The following is a 26,795-nucleotide window of genomic DNA, read 5'->3' on the forward strand; positions in this document are numbered from 1 at the left end:
CTTCAAGGACATGCCTGTTATTGGGAGAGGTAGGGCAAGGTAGCATAAGATGTATGCCAAGTGAGGGTTTGGAGAATAAGTATTAATTTAAGAGAGGAGCTTAAATCCTACGGGACTGAAATCTGAGAAAGAACTATCTTATTCATTTTTCTGTCAGTAGCTTGGCCTATATACTGAATGTGCTCACTTAACATTGCTGTCTGTGTAGAAAGTGAAAAAAAGTGACTTGATGGGGAAGTTTGGGGAGATGAAAAATATGGGGAAGGCAAGATCTTAAAATAATTGAATCTGAGAAGGATCAGGGCATGCCAGTAACGTTCAGTGGTTACCTCCACCTTTCTTCCAGGTGGCCTGCTAAGATGGACTGACCCACTTTCTAGAAGAGAAGAGTTAAGGTGGTGGGGTAGTTAAAGAACTGAAATATTGGAGTTGGGGACAGGGGAGGTGAAACCTATGAGAGAATAAATGGATATTTTAGTGATTTGGTTTCTCTTACATTGCCCTTTATCCTGGGGTTGGGGGGTGGGGGGTCGGTGACTGAGAGGTTTGCTTTAATTATTTAGGGTCTGAAGTACATTTAAAAATGTGTATTCTTGATGTAGTTTGTGTAAGAAATGAAACTACTATATGGTAAGTGTTTTGCTCAGGTAGTTTCCTAATACAGATTGTTTTTGAAATGACCACCTAGAACCCTGCATTTGTTGATAGATTTCTGTATTTTACTTTCTAATATTTATAAAGTTTGAGTTTTGTTATTCTTATGTTTCACATATATGTTTAGTGACATGCTCATCTAATGAGAAATTAATGCAGTTATGGGGGAAATGTTTAAGGGATTAGGTATTTATAGGAGTGAATACTGTTTTCTGGCAGGCCACATAAGGTAATCCACTCATGGTTCAGAAAGATATTCTCTAAACGTGACAGACTGACTCTTTTTTATGACTCTTTTTTTTTTAAGGGCAAGAGCACACATTACATTTGGTATAACATTGCCTAACTACTTTTTTTTCACCAGATATTCATTTCTTAAATGCTTGCTAGATCAAGCGTTCAAAGTAAATAGGTGAGATTGTGTATTTTTCCTTCAGATTTTCTTTAAAATTTTCCTCTTTTTTTTTTTTGAGGAACTTTTTGACTAGAATAGAGATGCCAGAGAATAAACAATTGAAAACATGACTTTCCCCACTGGGCCGGGTCACTCTGTTTAGAAATTATAGGAAATGCTGCAGATGATAATGGTTCCTAATTTGTGAATAGAAAAGTTTTAAGAGCTATCTCATTTGTGTTAGGCTAGACTTGTGGTGTGACTAGTAATGAGAGAGGGTTCCTTTGTATGTTGACAACCAGATATAGTGATCTTATAAGGCTACAAAGAGAATGTTCAAAGAACTATGGTGGATTTTATTTTTTTATTTATTATTATTTTTTAAATATTTATTTATTTATTTGGTTGTGCCGGGTCTTATTTATTTATTTATTTATTTTTGTATTTATTTTTGGCGTGTTGGGTCTTCGTTTCTGTGCAAGGGCTTTCTCTAGTTGCGGCAAGCGGGGGCCACTCTTCATCGAGGTGCGCAGGCCTCTCACTATCGCGGCCTCTCTTGTTGCGGAGCACAGACTCCAGATGCGCAGGCTCAGTAGTTGTGGCTCACGGGCCTAGTTGCTCCGCGGCATGTGGGATCTTCCCAGACCAGGGCTCGAACCCGTGTCCCCTGCATTAGCAGGCAGATTCTCAACCACTGCGCCACCAGGGAAGCCTCTGGATTTTATATAAGGTGTATAAAAGCAAACAAATCCTTGTTTGAAATAGAACCATTGAGACGAATCTATTATAATTTATCTGTAGGAATTAGTGCTCCTTCAGATTCATGATTCAACCTTTATTTCTTCATCCACCAAATATTTTTTGTGATATATTATGTGCCAGGCACAGTAATAAGTGATGGGAATACAAGGTGAGTAAATACAGAAGCCATAGTCAAGAACAAATAGTTGCATCTTAAAATGAGTGGTTCTAATTAAATACAGATTTAAGATTTTTTTGAGCACACAGATGAGAAAGTTCCTAATTCTAGCTTACGTGTGGGGAAAGCTGCACTAGGGAAGCCATGCTTGGGTGTGGAGAGTGAAGAGAAATCTGCCAGGTGGGTAGGAGAGGTGAGGACTTCCCAGGCAGAAGAGAATGCCTGAATGGAAAGCAGTCATACATCTTTTCAAAAATCTCCAGCAGAGGAAATCATGCTGAATCACTACTGTAGTTTAACCCATGTTTTCTGGTGAAGAATTTAGCAGTGAAATTTCAAATCATGGTACTTAAACTGGCAAACAACATTTTACAGTTAGCATTTCTCCTAATTCAACCAACTTTTTAGTGTAAAGTAGCTTCTCCAGGCTCATGGACCCTTCTCATCTTTTGTGGGACTTTGGCAGCCCGGAGGCTTCATAGATATTAGCTGTATCTGTGTCTGGACGAGGAATAAGCATTTTGGTGCCAAGTAGCCAGTTTCAGGCCCTGTTCGGGAGCATAGCTGGAAACTCTGTGTCCTGAGTGGAAGTCCAAGATGCTCCTACGGCACAATCAGCCTGGTAAGAAGAGTGGGGAGGGAATCTAGCTGGCTTTCTCTCTCCTGCTCTTATTCTTCAGTGCAGAACAGAATGAATGCCCTGCTCTGCAAGCTCCAAAACTTATCCTTAGTAAATTCTCTTTTAAGGGGATTCCCTGGCGGTCCAGTGGTTAGGACTCTGCACTTTCATTGTTGAGGGCATGGGTTCAATCCCTGATCGAGGAACTAAGATCCCACAAGGTGCGTGGCCAAAAATAAATAAAAACAAATTTTAAAAAATTGTCTTTTAAGATTAAAGGATGTTGTTTTGGGGAACAATACTCAAAGCTCTAAGGTTTCGGGCAACTGCATCAGTAGAAATGTACCTGCTGTAACCACTCCCAGAAATCTCTCCTGCAGGTGTCTTTCTAGGACCTAAAAGTACTGTTTGCTGAAGGAGGGGAAGAGAAGCAGGTGGAAATGTCTGGGAGCGGTTATTTTTTTAATCTAAAGAATTTTTAATAGTTAACAGCTTATTTCTCAGTTCCCCTCTCTTTGCTTTAAGGAGCCAGCTGTAAACAAAGAAAATACTAAACAGTTAAAATGCTTGGCCCTTCACATAATGTCCTGTAATTGTGATCATCTTGATTTTGTGATTTTAAAGATACCCACCCTGGCTCTACCACTTATTTGCAGGATGTGGTTGATCATTAATTTCATTTTTTTAAATAAAATGGGAAAAATAATTTTTACTTCATAGTTCTTGTGAGAATTAGATATAATACATGTAATATAAAATGCCTGTCACATAGTAGTTGCTGAGTAAAGTGCAGCCATCGGCAGTAATAAAAAGTCTTTGAAACCCTGATTTGCTGTATCTTCATTCACCCCACAACTGCTTTAAAAAGGTTCTACATAGTAATATAAAAGCACTACATTTAAATTCAAGTTTTTTGGATAAAATATTGCAAAATCTCAAACGTGTGTGAGTGTAAGTTATGGGTGAATATATGTTGCCCATCACATCCAATTAATGAACTAAATTTGTGTTTTCTGAACTGTGAACATCCCAAGCGGTGCAAACACGATCCACCTGGGTGAGGGAAGAAAATATTAGACTGCTTTTAAAATATTTTTAATTTTATCCTTAAAACCTTTTTATTTGTTGTATACATCATGTATGTAGTTTGCCAGTATAATAGTAAATGCATGAAATAGATGAATAAGTAAACATTATATTGGAAATATCAACTCAGTTTTTTTAAACTTTTTTTTTAACTCATGACCATGAGTTTGAAAATCGCTGAAGTAAATAGCCACATCTATTATATCCTGAAAATTCTTCTTGTTGAGGTCAAAATATTTTCTTAGAATTTTATCTTATTAAATGTTTGAACATAGCCTTGAGATTTAGGAAGATTAAAAGATAAGGACCATTTAAAAATATTTGTGGACAGTTTTATTTTGATTCTTATTCTACATTCTTTTGCTAGTAATTTTCTATCCAATGCAGTACGTTCCTCAATTTCTTGGATTTGCTTTCTAGTTCCTAATTTGAGGTCTTGATACAATTTGGGAAAGCAAAAATAGTAGAAGAGAACCCACCTGTCTTGATAGGTTTCTGAAGTTTGTGAACCTTTTCTTGTGCACATGTTATATTTTTGATTAGGGACTTCTGAACCATGTGGTGAAATATTTGCTTAACATCCTATTTTCAGAATCCATTATTAGTGCCTCGAGTGAGGTCGTGTTCTTGGTGATGGTTGTTTAGTCGTGTCTTTTAAGAGCATGATACTGCTTTGCCCTGCAGAACTTTCTACTTCTCATCCCACAGTTCTTTCAGGCAGCCATCTCTGATAATTTGAAGATCTCTTTTAAAGAAGATTGGCAGGATTCCTAATTTCATTCTTTGGCGTGTGACACCCTTACAGCATATGTCTCCCCAGTGGTCGATTTCTCTTGTGCTGACAGCTAAATTATTCATATGATTAGTGTCCTATCCTATCCTGAAAAAAAAAAAAAAAAAAAAGAGTAGAGTCAGAGACTGTGTTCTGATACACTTTGTTGTCAGGAACTTTGGCAACAATGACAAAGTGTCTAGAAGGTGACTTCTTCCTCCCACTCGTCTCCCTCTCCAGCTCCTTGCCCTCTTTTCCCTGTGTTGCTGAAACTTCTAAGAGCCAGAGTTGACCCCTACCCTCTCTACACCCAGGCTGCTCCAGCTCAAGGCACGGACTTAGGTGTGGTCCATAGCGCTTCCTCCAGGTAACCTACACTATTCTCTCCATCTTTACCACCGTCCTGCTCTCATCAAACTATACAGTGTAACGTACCCCAGAAACAACTACAGTCATTGCCCCCTCATCCACGGTTTCCCTTCCCACATTTTCAGTTACCCAAGGTCAACTGAGGTCCGAAAATACTATTTTTATTATTATTTTTATTGGAGTAAAATTGCTTTATGATGTTGTGTTAGTTTCTGCTGTACAATGAAGTGAATCAGCTTTATGTATACATGTATCCCCTCCCTCCCACCCCCGCCCCCGCATTCCACCCATCTAGGTCGTCACAGAGCACTGAGCTGAGCTCCCTGTGCTCTACAGCAGGTTCCCACTAGCTATCTATTTTACACATGGTAGTGTATTTACGTCAAACCTAGTCTCCCAGTTCATCCCACCCTCCCCTTCCCCCGTTGTCCTCATGTCCATTCTTTATGTCTACGTCTCTGTTCCTGCTTTACAAATAGGTTCATCTGTACCATTTTTCTAGATTGCACATATATGCATTAATATATGATGTTTGTTTTTCTCTTTCTGACTTACTTTACTCTGTATGACAGACTTTAGGTCCATCCACATCTCTACCAATGACCCAATTTCGTTCCTTTTTATGGCCAAGTAATATTCCATTGTTTATATGTACTACATCTTCTTTATCCATTCATCTGTCGATGGGCATTTAGGTTGCTTCCATGTCCTGGCTATTGTAAATAGTGCTGCAATGAACATTGGGGTACATGTGTCCTTTTGAATTATGGTTTTCTCAGGGTATATGCCCAGTACTGGGATTGCTGCATCATATGGTAGTTCTATTTTTAGTTCTTTAAGGAACCTCCATACTGTTCTCCATAGTGGCTGTATCAATTTACATTCCCACCAACAGTGCAAGAGGGTTTCCTTTTCTCCACATCCTCTCCAGCATTTATTGTTTGTAGATTTTCTGATGATGGCCATTCTGACTGGTGTGAGGTGATATGAGATCCAAAAATATTAAATGGAAAATTCCAGAAATAATTCATATGTTTAAGATTGCACAGCTATTCTGAGTAGCGTGATGAAATCTCATGCTGTCTAGATCTGACGTACCCGTTAGTCGCTCAGCCGCCATCTTGGTTACGGGATCGACTGTGGACGTATCACTGTGTTCAGGTAATTTATTTTACTTCATAATGGTCCCAAAGTGGAAAAGTAGCAGTGCTGGCAATTCAGATATGCCAAAGAGAGGCCGTAAAGTGCTTCCTTTAAGTGAAAAGGTGAAAGTTCTCAACTTAATAAAGAAAAAAAAATCATATGCTCAGGTTGCTAAGATCTACGGCAAGAATGAATCTTCTATCCGTGAAACTGTAAGAAGGAGAAAGAAACTTGCTGGTTTTGCTGTCACACCTCACACTGCAAAAGTTATGGTCACAGTTGCGTGATAAGTGCTTAGTCAAGATGGAAAGGCATTAAATTTGTACAATAAGATATTTTGAGAGAGAGACCCCATTCACATAACTTTTGTTACGTATATTGTTATAATTGTTCTGTTTTATTATTAGTTGTTATTGTTAATCTCTTTTTATGCCTAGTTTGTAAATTAAACTTTATCATAGTTATGTATGTATAGGAAAAAATATAGTACATATAGGGTCCGGTACTATCGAAGTTTTCAGGCATCCACTGGTGATCTTGAAACGTATCCTGCGGATAAGCGTGACTAGTGTATTTGCTATAATTAACTTTGCTACAGTTAGCTACAGCCCAGTTAACTTCCTGTAAAGCATACATGTTACTTTTACTTAATAAGAAAGGAGATCCATTTTCATTGTTTCTTTACTCTCCTTATAATGAAGAAAATATTTGCGTGTACCATAACCTGCATGTTTACATCTCTCCATTAGACTTGTTTGGCTGTCATCCCAGTGCCTGTTGCTGTTTCTAGTGTGTATTTCTGTTTTTAGGGTTGTTTTAGTTTGCCTACGGTAAGCTGAGAACCCAGAGGGGAAATTTTCAGTTATTTCTACTGGAGTTTTCCTGAGTTGCTAACAATGCCCTTATTTGTCATCTAGCCACTGTGCGAACTGACTTTGACGAGGACTGTTGAGACTTCAGCTTGTCTTCATTTTTCGTATGGAAGTATATTAGCCATCTTTTGATCTTTTTTCCAAAAATCTCTTATGACTGGTGCAGCTTACTTTTTCGTACTTTCTGACGTAAAAGCAAATTTGTCTTTTTTATGCACAACTGTAGAACTGTTCATTCTGTGACAAAGACTCAAAATGATATCAATTCTTACCTTTGAGGCTTGGTGATATATCTGAAAAATGGACAAACTGGCAAAAAATTAAAAAATAAAATTTTATTTGGTTGCAAATGGAAAAGGCAAAATAGCCTGTTTAGCTTAAATCTGCATTCACTATTCCTCTGTAGCTGCTAGTTTTAATAAAAAACCCCTGAAGCAATGGAAAATTGGGGTGGAGGAGGGCTCTGCTGAGTGTGTGATTGGACCTTTTAGAAATTACAGAAATTCTCAAAACATTTTCTACCTAAAGGCTTTTAGTATTCCATTCATACATATTTAGACACACAATCAGAGTTTATAACAACCCTCTGTGCAGTTGGTTCTTCCATCAAAACTTCGTGCTAACACGCCTCTTTGTGTGGGCTATTTAATGAATAACTTCCCATTCACAGCCTGCATTCAGTGTACCTGGGAAGTCTTGTTGCCCCTTCTCAATATTTGCCTCATACTTGCCATGCCTCATACTCATTCTATCAGTGTTTTGTTTTGAAGTCAGTCACTGTTACAGGGTTAGTATATTTATTTCCTCTGACCATTTCCTAGATTGAGTGTTTAGGTTTATGTAAGTTATATATTGAGAATCTACTGTGTGCACACAATGCTTTGACTTTGAACCAAATTAGGTAGTAGGTGGCTCTTAAGGATAACAGTTAATGTTCAGAATATGAATTTTCTTTTAGTTAAATATTCCATTCTCTTTGTTTTGTGTACATATAACCAAAGGTATCATGGAGTTGGGTTGTCATGATAGTTTTATCATCGGTTTGACAACTTGATAATAGTCATATGCTATTATTGATGTACTAGTCAAGAAACTTTGAAATTATTTTTCTAAAAAGAGATAAAAACTCTTTGCAAGTAAATAATTTCACTCAATGTTTGAAGAAGTATGTGAATAAAAGACCTCAGAATGATCAAGTCAGCCTGTATGTGAGAGTTTCCAAATAATTGCTCTAGATTTGTTCAAACCCTTATGACATTGATAGTGTCAGAAATGAAAGGAGCAATGCAAACAGTATGGAAACTGAGAAAAAAATCTAAGTTGGTTCAGTTACACTCACCTCCCCCCCCTTTTTTAATTATCACCTGGTTTATATTTAAAAATAACTTTTCAATTGCAGACTTCCAAGTTTATCCCAATGTTCTCAGCGCCCTGGGCTATATGTGGATGCACAGTGTGTGTTAACAGTACTTTGTAACCATCTTGGGAGTTTTAAAATGTCTTGTTATTTCTGTGAAGTCACAAAAAACGTGACTGCTGAAATATGCAAGAATTAGAGCAAGGTGATAGAATCTGGAACGCCTTATAAAAGCCTGACCTTACACTTCAATTTATTTAACTCCCACACAAGCTTTTCTTCTCTAAAGTTTGATTGAGCTGTAGTTGGTTTTTGTTGATTAGGATAATTACGCTGGAATGACTTTAAAATCTCTTTGCATGCACTGTTTAGCTTGGGCACTTCTTGTAATCACTTAGAGAGGGACCAGAGTGTCCTACCCAGAATTCCCAGGGTAGGGCGGTCTGAGGAAACCTCCCGGGAAAGAGCAAGGTGAATTTGGGGAAGCAGTTATCTTTGTTCTGCATGCAGTTCATCTATACAGTGCTGCTAAGGTTGGTCATCCCATTGAAAGCTATACAACTGTAAGGAGCCAGGTCAATCTGAAACCAAACAGCAGAATATGCAATGGAAAGAACATGGGCCTTGAAATCGGACAGAATTTGGATTTGTATTCTGGGCTTGAACCCTGGCTCTGACACTTGAAGCTCTATGACCTTGAGCTATCTTTGGGACTCACTTTTTAAAAATTTATTGTGCAGGATGTAAGCCAGGTAATCACTTAGCACAGTGTATGGTGCAATAGTTACTCATTTTTTTTCCAACTTATGATAAAGAAACAGACATCTATTCGCCTTTGGAATGTAATTAAGGATGTTTGCGTCATTCATTTTTATTGACTTTTATTAATTTTCTTTTTTTTTATAATTAAAGCAATGCCATGGCATGTCACAGACCATGAAAACTCAGTTTAAAAACAGTTTGGGATGGCTTCCCTGGTGGTGCAGGGGTTAAGAATCCGCCTGCCAATGCAGGGGACACGGGTTCGAGCCCTTGTCCGGGAAGATATCTCACATGCCTCTAAGCAGCTAAGCCCGTGCACCACAACTACTGAGCTTGCGCTCTAGAGCCCGCGAGCCACCACTACTGAAGCCTGGGCCCCTAGAGCCCGTGCTTTGCAACAAGAGAAGCCACCGCAATGAGAAGTCCACGCACCGCAACAAAGAGTAACCCCCGCTCACTGCAACTAGAGAAAGCCAGTGTGCAGCAACGAAGACCCAACACAGCCAAAAATAAATAAATAAAATAAATTTTAAAAGAACAGTTTGGGGCATTTTCTTCTGTTATGAAGAAGTTATCCTATCAAGATGTCTTTTATATTTGATATTGTGCAATAGAAGTGATACGGCTGATGTCAAATCTGAATCAAGTTCCTAGGAAGAGTGTCAAGCAGTTGTGCATTTGCTCCTAGCTGATTGCTGAAATGATTTTCCTCTTTCTCATTTGTGTGCTTCATTTTAATGGTGAAGGCAATTCATAAAAACAATGCATAATCAAACCTGTTTATTAAGATGAAACAGGCTCTAGCCCACTAATTTAAATTTCTTTAAGAACAAACAAAGAAACCCTGCCCTTCCATGACTAAACCACAAAGCATCTTTTATACAGATTACAAAATTAATGGAATTACATAATTTATAGATAAACTTTTAAAAGGCATTTCTAAATTGCTTCCAAGCTTAGACTTATGGGTTAGTTATAATGGGTTACACTTCTTAAATATTTTCTTAATGTTTTCTGATATGTAGTGATAATTAAATGCATGTTCTCTTGGAATCAGTTATCGTAGTGTAGCTAAACAGATTAAATTGAAAATTTGTTTAGAGGCTAAGTGTTGAGGTAGAAATAAATGTAGGCTTACCTTGGTTTCAAACAACATTACTTTTAAATAAGGTATAATAAAGCTTTCGTCCTGAGTCCTTTTTTTGGTTATTAAATCAGCTTCAGTTTTAGTATAATTCTAGGGTAAGACTTTTTAACCTTTTCTCTCTTAGTCCTAAATCATTAAGTGAATGTTGTATAGGATCCTAAGAGATTGCAGTGTTTTGTAATTATATAAATCTATGAATTCACTTTTGGAAATATGAAAACAATTGCAAATTTAAAACTGGAGATCATGGTAACTAGCTTTCCTAAGTTACTTTTTATTGACTCTGTTGGGGTCGGGGATGTGTTTTCTGTGTGATTCCCTAAACAAGTTTTACTTAATTAAAAACGTGATGTCACAGCAGTTTTATGAGTTTGCGCCCTGAAATTGCTCATTTTGAGAGTAGCAGGATTCTCCAGGGAATGTTTACTTGGGACTTTTTTCTTTTTTCCCTTGGTGGTACAAGGCAGGAACTTTCTAGACCAAAACAGAATTATTCTAATAAATATAACCTCATTTACACACTTTAAAAAAATGTCCTGTTAGGTCTAGTTTGTCACAAGGAAAGTAATTTTTCCTTTAACATACAAATGAGAGAGAAAAGTTAAACGTGGTAGATAATCTTAATGCAGTGAACATGCTGAGGGCCTATAAGTATGGCTGTTTTCCAATTTGAGTTCCCTAAGTGGGGGCAGTAGGTGTAGAAGCCTGTGGTCAGCTGGAATGAATGAGAAAAAAACAGCAGTGACCTTTGCATCAGGGGAAAGACATCATTCTGCTTCTGGCTGTTCACAGCTTATGTTTGTGTTTTTAATGTATGACTGAACCTGAAAGTTCATCTCTAATCTTGATCCACAGGGAAATGGCAGAAATCCTAACCAGCCAAATGATGCAAATTTAAATTTCCTGTGGAGGAAAGGTCAGTAACATTGTGTTCGCTGGGGACAATCTCAGCACAGCAAGCAATCCTTCTGATTAAAATTCCTGTTGAGAGCTAGTGATTTGTCTGATTGAAAAACTAAATAGGTCCTTAATCACCTAGATAAGATGACATCACCGGGGCATGATAAACTGTTCAGCAGATGAATAATCCCTCTCAAATATCAACTTCATTTTAAAATTGAAAAACAAAAACATGAGGCTGCATTTAACAGCAACTATTTATAGTTCTGTGATGTAAGGCCTCCAGTTTCCTTTAATTCCCATTGTTCTCTAAAAATAAAGACCCATTTAACCGAGGAGGAATGACAAGTGATCTTGTGATGGATTTGAGTTATTGTTCAATGTGTAAGACTAGGGCGAGTACCGCAACAGCGTGTCAGCACTGCTGGAAACCTCTGGTGTGCTGTGGCGCCCGCTGCCTTGCCCGTTATAGATACCTGTTTGCACACTGGTACTGTCGGGAAAATGACACTCTTGTGGTTGGTGTCTGCTTTTCCAGTGGAAACATAGCCCTTTTTTAAGATGAGCACACAACCTGCATATCTAGTTGGTAACAAGTGACCGACCTAATGAATTAGGTCAGCGTGGAGAAGATTCAGTTCCCACCCCCCGCCATCCTTAAAGTTCCTATTTAAAATTTTTTTTAAATTAATTAATTATTTATTTAAATAAATTTATTTATTTATTTTTTATTTTTGGCTGCGTTGGGTCTTTGTTGCTGTGCACAGGCTTCCTCTAGTTGCGGCGAGTCGGCGGGGGGCTACTTTTCATTGCGGTGCACGGGCTTCTCATTGCGATGACTTCTCTTGTTGCGGAGCACAGGCTCTAGGTGCGTGGGCTTCAGTAGTTGTGGCACGTGGGCTCAGTATTTGTGGCTCACGGGCTCTAGAGCGCAGACTCAGGAGTTGTGGTGCACGGGCTTAGTTGCGCCGTGGCATGTGGGATCTTATTTCCCCAACCAGGGATCGAACCCATGCCCCCTGCATTGGCAGTCGGATTCTTAACCACTGCACCACCAGGGAAGTCCCAAAGTTCCTGTTTTTTAAATATAGGAGTTTTGTATCTGAATTACCTACATCTAACTAGCACCTTCCTATGAAGTCTCAAGGTAGCCATTATCCTGAATTTAAAATAACCTGGGATGCGCCATTTTACCTAGAGGCCAACAAAAGATGTTACATCCTTGTTAATGTTTCCAATATAGATTTTTTTGACAGTCTCTACTTATAGTTTACTTCTTTCTTTTCTCTTCTCTTTTCTTTTTTATTGGAGTATAGTTGATTTATAATATTGTGTTAGTTTCAGGTATGTAGCATAGTTATTCATTGTTTTTTGCAGAATATATTCCATTATAGGTTATTACAAGATATTGGGTATAATTCCCTGTGCTATACAGTAAATCCTTGTTGCTTATCTATTTATGTATCTATATTCAAAACAAAAACAGACTCACAGACATAGAAAACAAACTTATGGTTACCAAAGGGGAGAGGGAATAAGGGAGGGACAAATCAGGAATATGGGAATAAGAGATACACACTACTTTATTAATTTAAATAAAGAATTTCTCAATTTTTGTGTGTACTCTGGTGTCTGTTGTTTTTCCTTCTTGTAAAACAGAAGAAAGTAATAAAAAATAAAAGTTAAGAAAAGACACACATGCAGATTAGGTGCATTTCCAGACTTAATTTGAAATCACATAAGGTGGTCATGTCTTCCCTTGCTCCGAGGTATACAGGGAGCTCCTGAGGACAGCTAGAGACTGTGTCTGCTTTCAGAAAGGCCCTGGGAGTCCTTGTTTGAGACTTCTCATCTTGTCAGTGCTGAAGGGCTGAAGGCTGAAGGAGAATGCAGGGATTTCCTCACAATTGGAATACCCTGACATTTTGTCTTTAATCTCTTTTTCAATGTGAACTCTGTCAGATGATCTGAGAAGACACCCAATTACAGTCTGAATTGCTATCCAGTGTCTAAAACTGCTCAAGAAAAGGGCTTTCTTTTTAGGAATAAGAGAGTATATGTGTGTTCTGAGCTTTTAGCTTTTCATATGAAATTATAATAAATTGTGCATGAAGGTGAAACACTGAGGATGATGCAGCCTTATTAAATTGAATTTAGTGGGTGATTAATTCTGATGACTCTGAAATATCGCTCATTCTAAAGTAGGCACACTGGTGCCAGGAAAGTCCTTGATGTGTTTGGCATGGAACTGTGACATTTAACTATTAGAAACTGGAGTGAAATATCTTGAGTAGAGCTGAAGTGGTGAGGGCTAAGTACTTGAATGATCTCACTTCTAATACATTTGGGTAGTTCTCCATGTGCCTAATAATAAATAAAGAATTTTGTAGATTTCCTAAATGGTTAAATATGCAATCTTTATTCAAATGGATTTAGAAGGCTTACTGGTCAGATAATTAAGTTTGGGATATATTTTTAAATATCTAAATTGCACATTTCAGTTATTAGAATGCAACCATATATTGTGTGTGAAAATGAACTTAAAATCAGAAAGATAACTGAAATGTATGACAAAGGGAGAAACCATTAATGCTTAGTAGGTTTTAGAAAACAAAATAATTTCAAATATTTATTTATTTATTTATTATTATTTTTTTGTTTTAATTTATTTATTTATGGCTGTGTTTGGTCCCCGTTTCTGTGCGAGGGCCTTTTCTAGTTGCAGCAGGTGGGGGCCGCTCTTCATCGCGGTGCGCGGGCCTCCCGTTATCGCGGTCTCTCCTGTTGCGGAGCACAGGCTCCAGACGCGCAGGCTCAGTAATTGTGGCTCACGGGCCCAGTTGCTCCGCAGCATGTGGGATCTTCCCAGACCAGGGCTCGAACCCGTGTCCCCCGCACCGGCAGGCAGACTCTCAACCACTGCGCCACCAGGGAAGCCCTATTTATTTATTTTGAAGTGGACACATATTGTAGGAAGCAATGAACAAATGAAGACAAATTCACAGACTGAAAGCTTGATAAAAGTTTCTCTGGTCAAATAAAATGATAATAAAAATGGGAAAAAAAAAAAAAAAAACCCTTTAAACATGTTTGCCAAGCCCAATGGGCAATTTCGCAGTACTAAGTACTCATAAGGCTGGTGAACCCTGAGAAGGTGCATAGGGCTTTTTCTCATCATTCATATAGAATTCGCTACAGATGGTTTTGTCTTGAGTGATAATCACAGCCTCAGTTTTAACGCCAAGTTCCATAATATCCACTTTCAAAGGCCTTGATATTGTGAAATTATTTCAATTTAGTACTAGATGTTTTTTCATTAGTGAGTCTTCACATTAGAGAGAGAGAGATGAAAAAAATCAAAACTGCTTTATCTGCTTGGTGGTCATAAGCACTTTGCATCATGATTTGCTTTGCTGACACTAGGGAGGGTTGTGTGTGGGTTACAGACCATGTCACACAGTCTCTCCCTCAAATGCTACTCAGACTACATAGGGGTCACACAAGGACAGCAGGAATCTGCAAGAGTGGATTATTTTCAAGAAGGCTCCAGATGGCATTTTACTTATTTATTTAGAGTTGATTTGGAGATACATCCAGTTTTGATGCATCAGACATAGATATAAATAAGCAAAACATAATGATCTGGACCTGTCTTTAGTGATTTGTAAGTTATCCTATTTTTCTATCATGCTTTATAATTTTCTACAATTTATTCTGGAAGAGTCTAGAAAAATCACATCTCTCATACATAACATAAAAAATACCCAACATTATTAATTGAATATGTTATTAGGCTGAATTTACCACACATATAGGGGCACTAAAAATTTAAATGTTTAATAGTAAGTTTAAAAATATTTACCAAGGTCACTATTTTAAAAGCACTGACTCTTAGTCTCCCAAGGCAATAGAAATAAAAGCAAAAGTAAACAAATGGGACCTAATCAAACTTACAAGCTTTTGCACAGCAAAGGAAACCATAAACAAAACGAAAAGACAACCTATGGACTGGGAGAAAATATTTGCAAATTATGCTACAGACAAGGGATTAATTTCCAAAATATACAGCTCATACAACTCAATAACAATAACAAAAAAAACCCAGTTAAAAAATGGGTAGACCTAAATAGACATTTCTCCAAAGAAGACATACAGATGGCCAAGAGGCCCATGAAAAGATGCTCAACATCACTAATTATTAGAGAAACGCAAGTCAAAACTACCATGAGGTATCACCTAACACCGGTCAGAATGACCATATCAAAAAATCTAGAAACAATTAATGCTGGAGAGGGTGTGGAGAAAAGGGAACCCTCTTGCACTGTTGGTGGGAATGTAAATTGTTACAGCCACTATGGAGAACAGTATGGAGGTTCCTTAAAAAACTAAAAATAGAACTACCATATGACCCAGCAATCCCACTACTGGGCATATACCCTGAGAAAACCATAATTCAAAAAGAGTCATGCACCACAATGTTCACTGCAGCTCTATTTACAATAGCCAGGACATGGAAGCAACCTAAGTGTCCATCAACAGATGAATGGATAAAGAAGATGTGGCACATATATACAATGGAATATTACTCAGCCATAAAAAGAAACGAAATTGAGTTATTTGTAGTGAGGTGGATGGACCTAGAGTCTGTCATACAGAGTGAAGTGAGTCAGAAAGGGAAAAACAAATACCATATGCTAACACATATATATGGAATCTAAAAAAACAAACACAAAAATGGTCACGAAGAATCTACGGGCAGGACAGGAATAAAGACACAGACGTAGAGAATGGACTTGAGGAAACGGGGAGGGGGAAGGGTAAGCTGGGACAAAGTGAGAGAGTGGCATGGACATATATACACTACCAAATGTAAAATACATAGTGGGAAGCAGCTGCATAGCACAGGGAGATCAGCTCGGTGCTTTGTGACCACCTAGAGGGGTGGGATAGGGAGGGTGGGAGGGAGACACAAGAGGGAGGGGATATGGGGATATATGTATAGGTATAGCTGATTCACTTTGTTATACAGCAGAAACACACCATCATAAAGCAATCATACTCCAATAAAGATATAAATAAATAAATAAATAAAGTTTGCCACAACAACAAAAAATGTCTACAAATAACAAGTGCTGGAGAGGGTGTGAAGAAAAAGGAACCCTTCCACACTGTTGGTGGGAATGTAAATTGGTGCAGCCACTATGGAAAAAAGTATGGACATTCCTTAAAAAACTAAAAACAGAGTTACTGTATTATCCAGCAATCCCACTCCTGGGCATATATCTGGAGAAAACACTAATTTGAAAGCATACATGCACCCCGATGATCATAGCAACATTATTTACAATAGCCAGTATATGGAAACAACCTAAATGTCCACTGACAGATGAATGGATAAGGATGTGGTGTACATATATATAAATATATATACAATGGAATACTACTCAGCTGTAAAAAAGAATTAATTAATGCTATTTGCAGTAACGTGGATGGACCTAGAGATTATCATACCAAGTGAAGTAAGTCGGAAAGAGAAAAACAAATACCATATGATAATACTTATATGTGGAATCTAAAATATGATGCAAATGAACTTTTTTACAAAACAGAAACAGACTCACAGACATAGAAAAGAGACTTATGGCTACCAAAGGGGAAAGGGGGTGGGGGAGGGATAAATTAGGAGTTTGGGATTAGCAGATACAAACTATTAAATACTATATATAAAATAAACAACAAGGTCCTACTGTATAGCACAGGGAACTATATTCAATATCCTCTAGTAAACCATAATGGAAAAGAATATGAAAAAGAATACCTATATATCTCTGAATCACTTCACTGTACACCAGAAACTAACACAACATTGTAAATCAACTATAGTTCAATTAAAAAATAAAAAAATAAAAATAAATAAAAGCACTGACCCTTTATAGCAGGGATACCCTCCCTTTTAGATATCAGGGATATCTAAAACTGTAAAACCGCTTCCAACTGTCCCAGTACACTTGCTTTGCTTTATTTTTTTCTCTCAGTTTTTTTGTATATCTAACATATTAAATATCTAACTTATTCTGTTTATTTTCTATTTCTATCAGAATGTAAACTCCATGAAGGTAGGGATTCGTCTGTTTTGCTCAGCACTGTATCTCCATTGCCTAGAACAGTGCCTGGTGCACCACATAAACATTTGTTGAATGAATAAATAAATAAATTTTAAAAGATACAATATGCATTCATCAGACATTTATTAAGCAGACACTGTGTGATTCTGCCTCATATAAGTAAGTACCTATCTTGGTTTGTGAGTATATCCATTTACTTAACACTTTATTAAATGTGCAATTCCAAGCACCCTCTTGGAATCATGATGTACCTGGCCAAATTAGACATGCTTTCTGTCACTTGACAATTTTGAGAGGCTGTTAAGGTGTTGGGAGCACAGGCCTGAGCTTAAAAGCTGGATCCACCACTTACTAACTGTGTCATTTTGAGCATGTTCTTTAGCCTTTTTGTACCTCAGAGTGTGCATCTGAAAATTTGGGCTGTGGTGAGGATGAAATGAGATAATACAAGTAAAGTACCTAGCATAGCACCTGGCACATAGTATGTGCTTGTTGGTGTTTGTGTTGGTGTGTGATCTACCTAGATCAAAACAGTTTCTATACTTAGCTTGTTTTTGCATTTGTATGTATTCAGAAATAATGTCTAATATTTTTCTCACACTGGAAGCAAGTGGCAAATTGAATAGAAAATATATTCTATGCACTAGCACGTTTTTTCAGATGTTCGACATTTGTTTGGTTTTTAAAATTAAGTACTGTGTCATTCACACTCTCCAATATTTTTGCCTCACTGGGGAAGGAAAAATAATGATTATTAAACATTATCTAATTATCTTAGCCCAGTGTTGCTTTCACTCTCTGAGTGAGCCAGGGATTATGTACACTATGTTCCAGAAACATAAAGCACAGAAGGATAACTGGAAACTAAAGGATAGAAGTTTGTGAATTCAAGAAAAATTCAGGGGGACAGTTTTCAAGTGCATCATCCCCTGGGGATAGGTAGTCTGGCATGGTGCTACTGGGGGATAAAAAGTAGGACAAGAAACCAGAGGCTCTGAGGACTCCAAGTTGTGATGGAATATCCATTCTACTCTTGCTTTCTGGTAATGGGATCTTGAACCAGTCCCCTGACTTTTTAGAGAAGAAGAAAAGTGTGATGAGTGAGTGCTGTGTAGACAGAGACCTCAGTTTGAATCCCACTGATCTCAGAGAGACAGCAGTGAGTGGTCCTGAAGAGAGATCTTAGTTCCCTGGCCAAGAATTGAACCTGGATAGCCTGGATAAAAAGCAGGAATCTTAGCCACTAGACCGCCAGGGGCTGGAGGCTAGAAGCAAAGTGGCCCTGGCTCTTTCCTCCATTTGAAAGCAAGAATGTTTCAAGGAGGCAAAAACTGTAAAAACAGGTGCAAAGTTTATTATTAGAGACACAGCACAATGTATGGGAGAGCACACAGAGAAACAGTTTAAGACTGAAGCTAGGCAGAGATACACACCCAGAGAGAAAGGGTGTGGGCGTCCTCTCTACTGAGGAGCTCAGTAAGTCAGAAACTAGGCAGAGATACACACCGGGAGAGGAGTGTGGGCGTCCTGAAGGAGGAGCTCAGTAAAGAGGTGATTTAAATCACTTACATAGGACAGTCCTTCCGGGTCTTTGTTTACTTTGGCCAGTTATCTTGTTTCTTTTTTCCCACATCTGACCTGCCCGAGGATCCTCCCCAACATGCACGCGCAAATTTTTGCTGGGGTATGTCCACACTTATTATGGGGTGGCGCCCCCTCCCTTTTTGACCCCCAAGGAGCCTTCCTGCGCATGTGCAGACAGGGAAGTTTTCCTTGACCTCAGGAGTGGTCATCTTATCTCTTTCCTTGAGCAGAGCTCAGCTTCTGCCACTAGCTTTGTCTTGGAGTGTCTGGGTGAGAACACAGCTTCAGTTTTACTCCACTTGACAGACACCAGCTGTCCAGCCCAGGGGCCCATCTATCTCCTACCTCAACACTGCTAATTAATTACCTGAGGATTTGGGGCCAAATTGCTGAGTCTCTCTTGTCTTAATTTTCTCATCTGTATATTGGCCATAAAAGAATCTCTCTCGCAGCGCTGCTGAGACAAGACATAAATTAAGTCACTTTGTACCATGCTTGGTACATGAAAAACGCACAGTACATTGTTGTCGCTATAATGATGGGTAATACCAGCATCCACCTTAAAAGATTTAGGGGCTAAATGAGATATCGGAAGCACCTAGCACATAGTACATGTTTTTAAAATGTTCTTACCTACTTCCTTTTTTGGCTTCCCTCGAAATGGGTGTAATTCTCATCCTTCCCTGGAGAGTAGTTCCACCTTCTGCTGCCTTTTCTCCTCTCCAGCAGCTTCTCCTCACACAGTCTCCGCTGAGTGAAGCTCACACAGTGCCTCTGCCCACGTGTCCTGCTTCGTGTTCACGAAATGCGAAATTCAGAGGAGGATGGCAAAATGGGCCACTTAGTGAATGCTAATCTTTTTGAGCTTTTCCACTGAAAATATACCCATCGACACCCCTCTCTTCTTCTCAAAGATGATCATATCTCCTCAGTCCTTAAAATCACAGAATCCTAATGCTAAATAGAATGGCAGAAAACGGAGGGCCTGAGGGCCAGGGTAGTCCAGAGGTATTTTGCTTCACTGTCCAAGGTTGGCTTACGTGGTGTTTTTAAAATTTTGAATTAGTCAATAATATTTTTAAAAGTCAGACATTTCAAATTAAAACACACACATACAGACTCACACATATTTCTGGCTACTCTGGCAAAGTGGGATGATCTGACAACCCTAAGCCCAGACTCTCCTAGGAGACAATGGTCTGGAGTAGAACAGCAGCTGCCCTTTACTTTAGTGTCCTATGCTTAGACCGAGTCCCCCACCACTGTCTTCCTTTATTCCTTTATTTATCTACATAGCTGCTGCTCACATAATAGTCCAGTTATCTCCATGTGCAGATATGGGACCTGAAGCCAATCTAGGCTTCGGGCTACTTACAGATTGAAAAGTGAGTTAGTAACTGAATGAAGATGAGAATTCTAGTTTTTGGATTCTTGGATCCCTGTTCTTCTTAATCATCTTAGTTAAATTCATGGAAGATCATTACTCAGCTGAGGACAGGTTTTTAATTTTTTTATGACTACTTTTCAAACATCTTGACCCATTCTCTCCCTTGGTTAGAATATGACCAAGTCTTAATGAATTCACTTCAGTCCCATTTCCTTCATTCTGTCTTACAGCTCCCAGCCATTACCCCCTGCACTTGTTTCCAAGTTGTAAGGCACTGGCCTTGCTTGTAGATAATGTTCAGTGAATGTTAGGTGACTCTACTTGATACCATTCATCCAGAGATGGCAAACTCAGATGCTCATCAGAGCCAGGCACTTAACTGTGTGTGACAGGCTGGGGTGTCCTGGAGACAATCAACCCTGAAGAAAGAGCACAGCCATTCCCCAGCTCTAGTTGTCAGTTGCCATGAGGGATTCCTGATGCTGTCATATCTTTTGATGCTTCTATTTTTAAGGAGAAGCCCCAAATCTTTATATGAAATCTTCTTGCTTTAAATTTGGCTGTTAATTCACATTTCTAAATAAAACTGTTTTGTCTGAAGAGAACAAAACCTCAACAATCTGTGACCCCTGCCGAGGAGAACTTCAAGTGAACAAATGAACAGCTGACCAATACCACTCCTCCTACTGGAGGGGCAGAAAGAGCACAAGCTTTGGTTTTAGGCAAACTTGGATGTGAATCTCAGTTCTCCTATTACTCATATGTGATAGTGCCCAAATTACTTCATCTCTGAGTTTCAAAACCCTCATCTGAAGCATGCCTTTAATAATACCTTAGGGTGTTGATGTGAGGACCAAAGTGAGAATGTAGGTACAACGCTTGGCACAGAATAGGCACTGAGAAGATCCCAACTCCATTTTTTTCTCTGTTGCTACCCTCTTGGTTTTTGTAAGATGGTGCATTTGAATTTACATCTATGTACTTGTTGCTTTGTTTCTTTGTTTCTATCTCAGAGTACCGTGAAAGTGGTGAGTTGAAAACTGCTCCTACTACCTTGGCTCCCTCATATCCAGGACTGAAAATGATTCTTTAGAAAGAGATAAGCTGTACTAACAGTTACTTGGTACGATTAAAAGACATTTCAAACAAGCTGTTGTTAATGGTGTTAAAACAGGTATCAGCAATTAAATACATTCAAATATGGTATTACAAGGGAACAATTCACTGAGAGAAAATAAATATGCTATGTTCACAAGTAATATTTCAGTTAAAACAGCACATACATATCAGAACAACCCAGAAATGCTGACAAATTTAGATGTTCCACTTTATTTTTAGACATAGTTCAATACTCATGGCAAAAAGACTTAGTTTTTTTTTTTTCTGGAAAAATTAAGATATTCCCTATTGGATTTTTATGAACTTGGAGAGAATTCTAAATGCCTTTTTGAGTAATGAACGCTTTAAATGGAGGAATGACAAAAGAGATGCCCACCTCCTGTGTTGATGTCACTTCTGGCAGCTGTGGGTAAGGCTGGGGGAGGGAGTGAAATCAAGTAACTATAAACAGAATTATGGGATTAAAGCCTCTACCTATCAACTCTGTTATCATCCAATTAGAAATTCTTTGATTGTAACAATCCTTTGGCTAATGACAAAGAAAAGAATGGAGTCAGAGGTCACCAATCCAAACTTACCCCATACTGAGATGGTGCCATTGGTAGTGAATCTTCTCCCTATCCATTTCCCTGTTCTTACTTCTCTCTCTCTCCCTCTCTCTCTCCCTCTCTCTCTCTCTCTCTCTCTCTTTCTCTCTTATCTGATGATATAGAATGGCTTTCCTTCTCTTTGTCCTTAGATTTGCCCTTAACAAGGGAGGGGTGATTCTAGATACATCTATTTTTTTTTTTTTAATGCATGGCAAGTTTTGAGTTCCCTAGGTATTTCTAAATTTAGGGGAAATGTTCCCATGGAAAAGATAAAATATATTTGATAAAAATCTTTTTATATGTTTTCCTATAATTTCTCTCATAGCTTAGAAGTGGTCTAAGAGTTTCGTGATGTACCCGTTGCTAGGGAAACTTGCTTTTTAGTGAGCAGCAATTTCCCAAAGCAGATGCATTTCCTCTCTTACTAATGAGTGTGTAAATGGTACCTCTATTGCTTTTTGCCTCCATATTTTGGAAACAACTTGAACTGTTTGCTTAGGACAGCAGACATCTGCTTTATAAAATTGAAGCAGATAGACTCCTAGAATGTCTTATTTATATGCGACTTGCGCTGCATATTTCCAAAGCACATTTGCTGTTTTGCACTTTCTTGTTAGAAGACATTTTACACCTGTTAATAGCAGAAATAATTGTTTGGATTAAAAAAATGTCCTCTCTAAAAGGTTTAACTATGTTTGGTCACATTGTGTATTTCATTCCCACCAGTCTAACGGTAGAGAGGGGGAACTTTTCCTGATTTGGGCTGGGAAGCAGGCTGGAAGTCGTGCTGCATAATAGCAAACCGAATATTGTTATGCAAAGTTGAGTGGGAGCAAGGCTATTTCAGAGGCAATAACGTTTCCTTCCAGTTCACTGATCCACTGATTTCTATTCACTTTAAACTGCTCTTGTATTTTTCAGAGAAAAAAAGCTATTTTCTACCATTTGCGCTGTTCTAATCTTTTTGGCTTTGAACAGAATCTGCCTGGATAACAAGGAGGAATGGTCACTCTGCTGCTTTTATGGACAGCTGGTAATGGGTCCAAACACATGCAAATAAGGAGTATAGATATTTCCATAAAAGGTGGAGCCACATGCCCTCTAATTATGCTCTCTGATTTTAGATGGAGGAGAAAGATAGATTTAAGGAATTAAAAAAGGAAAAGGCCAGAAAAAGAGGGCAGCAGCTTGAATAATGTAAAGGATTATCTGAGCAAAAGACAATGTACTTGCATTTTTTTTTTAGTAGCTCCCTCCCTGAAAGAGTCCTTGAAAAGTTTCTAAATTTGGTGGCTTCTTATAGTACCACTGAAATGAAAGAGTATTATTCTGCTGATTTGTTTAAGTTTATAAGACTTTCTCTTCTGATATGCTTATACAAGATTATACATGACTTTTTCTTTTTGTTAAATCATTAACTAATTTTTTTCTTGGAAGTTTTGTACCTCTTGACAATCTTCCTTAAAGGGGTTAAAGCTGTATTAACATTGGGCACATTATGTGAATAGCTTTAGATTTCCATTAATTCAACTTGAAGTTTTTTTTTTTTTTGAGTAAATATTATACCTCTTAACATAGTTTAAAGCTGAATTGGCTTTCTGGTTGTGGCATGTGTAAGGGAGAATGGAAAGGAATTTGTTATTTTTCTAATATATCTTTACAAGAATTATCAAGAGGATTCTAAGGTACACAGAACGAGAGGCAAATTTTCCAAGTTATCTTTTTTTAATAGTCCTTTTTTAATGAAAATGCAAAAACCCAAGGATGCCTTATTTAGATACCATCTGAAATGTGCCCTCCAAAATGTGATTTGAATTCACATCAGAGAAAGCTCTTAACAGGCCAACTTTTGACAGGTAACTTCTTCTTTGTACCAAGTGTATAGCAATTATGGAAGCAGATCAATTCTGTGCCAGAATACTGTGTTGTAATTTGGGTCAGTGCCACAGAGTACAAAGAGCACCGACTGAGGGATCATAGGACCCCAGCTATGCCAGCAAGCAGCTGCGTGACCTCAGGCAAAGCCCTTCACTCAACAGAGAGGCTGTTTCCTCATCTATCACATGCAGATAGCAATGCTTTCCTTACTTATCTCAAGGAATTACAGGAGGGTTCTAATAAGATAACAAATTTAGTAGCATCCCCATCTTTTCTATTTAGAATTATTTATTAGAATATTATGTATTTAGCCTACTTTTATGTTTATCTTCCCCACTACATTGTACATTCTTCTAATGCCATTTTTCCTTTATATCTCAGTTACTGTAGGATCACATTACATGTTTATGGAATGAACTATTGCTTTTAAAAAGTAAAGCACCACATAAATACAAGGTGTTGGGTGTGATTTTGCATTAGTATTGACAACAAGAGTCAGTTTAAAGATGAAAATCCCTCTGTGAGGTAGTCATTTAACTCCGAGGGCATTGTGTCCTGAATTGATGGGATTCACCTTTTTCTCTGAGTTCAGTGCTATGACCAAGACCATCATCTACTAAGCCTTGGCTTCCTCATGAACAAATTCCATAAAACAACTGGTCTCTTTAGTTTATATTTCCTGTCTCATATTGAATAAGTGCCTTCCATGTTGGAATTATGTGTTACAAGGAATGCAGATACTCCAAATAAAAAATGATTATCAAGCTGTAGACCTTCTAAATAAGGTCCCCAAATACATCCACAAAATCACTGTATTTAAAGGACACTTTGCACAAACATGGGCCCCAACAAGTTACTTTGAATTGTAATAGAGACTTCCTCTGTGGATTTGATGAGGTTATTGACCCATTTGCCATTCCTGTATTGAGAATATGAATTACCTGCTTCTAGGGAGTTGTGAGAATTTTTTCCCCGAAGTTAGATATCAGAATATAGTTTCTATTCTTTACAGGCTTTTTTAATTTTTATTTTTCCTTTAAAACTAAACTCTAGACTTTATTTGTATTTTACCAGTTTTCCCATTGATGTCATCTTTCTGTGTCAGGATCCAGCACAGGGAACCACATTGTATTTCATCATCCTCTCTCCCTAGTCTCTCCTGGTCTTGGACTGTTTCTCAATCTTTACTTTTTCCCCCCACAAGACCTTGACAGTCTTGAGGAATACTGGACAGATATCCTATAGAATATCTCAAATCTAGATTTGTCTGGTTTTCTTTTTTTCATGGCTATACTACGGTTATGGGTTTCTGGAAAGAATATCTTAGAGGCAAAGTACCCTTTTCTTTATATCATTTCAGGGGAACATGATATTCACATGCCACTGCTGGGGGTGTTAACCTTCATCACGTGGTCAAGGTGATGATATCTGCCAGGCTCATCCACTATAAAGGTACTATTTTTCCTTTCCCTGGTCTATTCTTCAGAAAGGAGTCTCGAAGTCCAGACAACACTCAAGGGGATGAGGTGGGAATTAAATTTCACTTCTTGAAGGGGGTGTGTATCTGCATGTACTACTTGGAATTCTGTAAGGAAGATTTGTCTTTTCTACCTATTTATTTATGTATTCAATAATTTATTTATATCTGTGTGAATTCATGTATATTTATGTTATACAGTGGGTTATAATCCAATACTGCTTTATTTTGTTGCTCAAAATGTTCCAACTTTCACAGTTGGGAACTCTATCAGGTGGCTTTTTGTGTCCTTTTGACATAACCTCAACTTTTGTTGTTGTGTGTATTTTTTTTTGTTTGTTTGCTTTTTGTTTTTTTAGCGCTTTCTTATTTTCTGGGAACACAAGATGCTCTTTCTCAGATTCAGCTAATAGGCACTTTTAAAATTTTTTATCAAGACAGTTTTTTAAGCGCAGTTTTAGGTTCACAGCAAAAATGAAGGGAAGGTAGACTTCCCATGTATTCCCTGCTCCAACACATGCATAGCCTCCCTCATTAACATTTCCCCATCAGAGTGGTACATTTGTTACAAATGATGAGCATACATTGGCAATCATAATCACCCAAAGTCCTTAGTTTACATTAGGGTTCATTCTTGGTGGTGTACATTCTATGGGTTTGGACAAATGTATAGGTACATATATCTATCATTATGGATTCAGAGTATTTTCACTGTCTTAAAAATCTTCTGTGCCCTGCCTATTCATTCCTCCCCCCTCAAACCCTGGCAACCACTGATCTTTTTACTGTCTTCCTAGTCTTGGCTTTTCCAGAATGTCAAATAGTTGGATTCATACAGTATGTAATGTAGCCTTTTCAGATTGACTTCTTTCACTTGGTAATATACATTTAAAGTTTTTTCATGTCTTTTCATGGCTTGATAGCTCATTTCTTTTTAGTGTTGAATAATATTCCATTATACAGATATACCACAGTTTATTTACACATTCTACTACTGAAGAATATCTTTGTTGCTTCCAAGTTTTGGAAATCATGAATAAAGCTGCTATAAGCATCTTTTTGCACATTTTTGTGTGGACATAAGTTTTCAACTCCTTTGGGTTAAATACTAAGGACCAGGATTGCTGGATCATATGGAGTTTTGTAAGAAACTGCCAAACTACCTTTCAAAGTGGCTGCACCATTTTTCATTTCCATCAGGTATGAGAGTTCCTCTTGCTCTACGTCCTCACCAGCATTTGGTTTGTCAGTGTTCTGGATCTGGACCATTCTAATAGGTGTGTAGTGGGATCTTATTGTTTTAATTTGCCTTTCCTTGATGACATTTGCTATGGAGCATCTTTTCATATGCTTATTTGCCATCTGTTTATCTTCTTTGTTGAGGTATCTGTTCATGTCTTTGGCCCATTTTTTAATTGGGTTGTTTGTTTTCTTGTTGTTGAGTTTTGAGAGTTCTTATCTATTTTGGATAACAATCCTTTATCAGATGTATGTTTTGCAAATATTTCCTCCCAGTCTGTGGCTTGACTTATTCTCTTGACATTGTTTTTTTGCAGAACATAAGTTTTTAATTTTAATAAAGCCCAGCTTATCTATTATTTCCTTCATGAATTGTTCCTTTGGTGTTGTATCTAAAAAGTT

At 38.0% G+C, this 26,795-nt stretch overlaps 1 long non-coding RNA gene across 1 annotated transcript; it reads right to left on the reverse strand.

Moving 5' to 3' along the window:
- Nucleotides 1-1,471: 1,471 nt before the first annotated feature.
- LOC309622562 lies at nt 1,472-26,795 on the reverse strand. The gene is made up of 3 exons (XR_014240978.1): nt 19,337-26,795; nt 19,071-19,157; nt 1,472-4,552 (listed from the first exon to the last, which is right to left on the reverse strand). It is a non-coding gene; the product is annotated as an uncharacterized lncRNA (long non-coding RNA).

The sequence above is a fragment of the Balaenoptera borealis genome (assembly GCF_965194805.1).
Source record: "Balaenoptera borealis genome assembly, chromosome: 2".
Classification (NCBI taxonomy): Eukaryota; Metazoa; Chordata; class Mammalia; order Artiodactyla; family Balaenopteridae; genus Balaenoptera; species Balaenoptera borealis.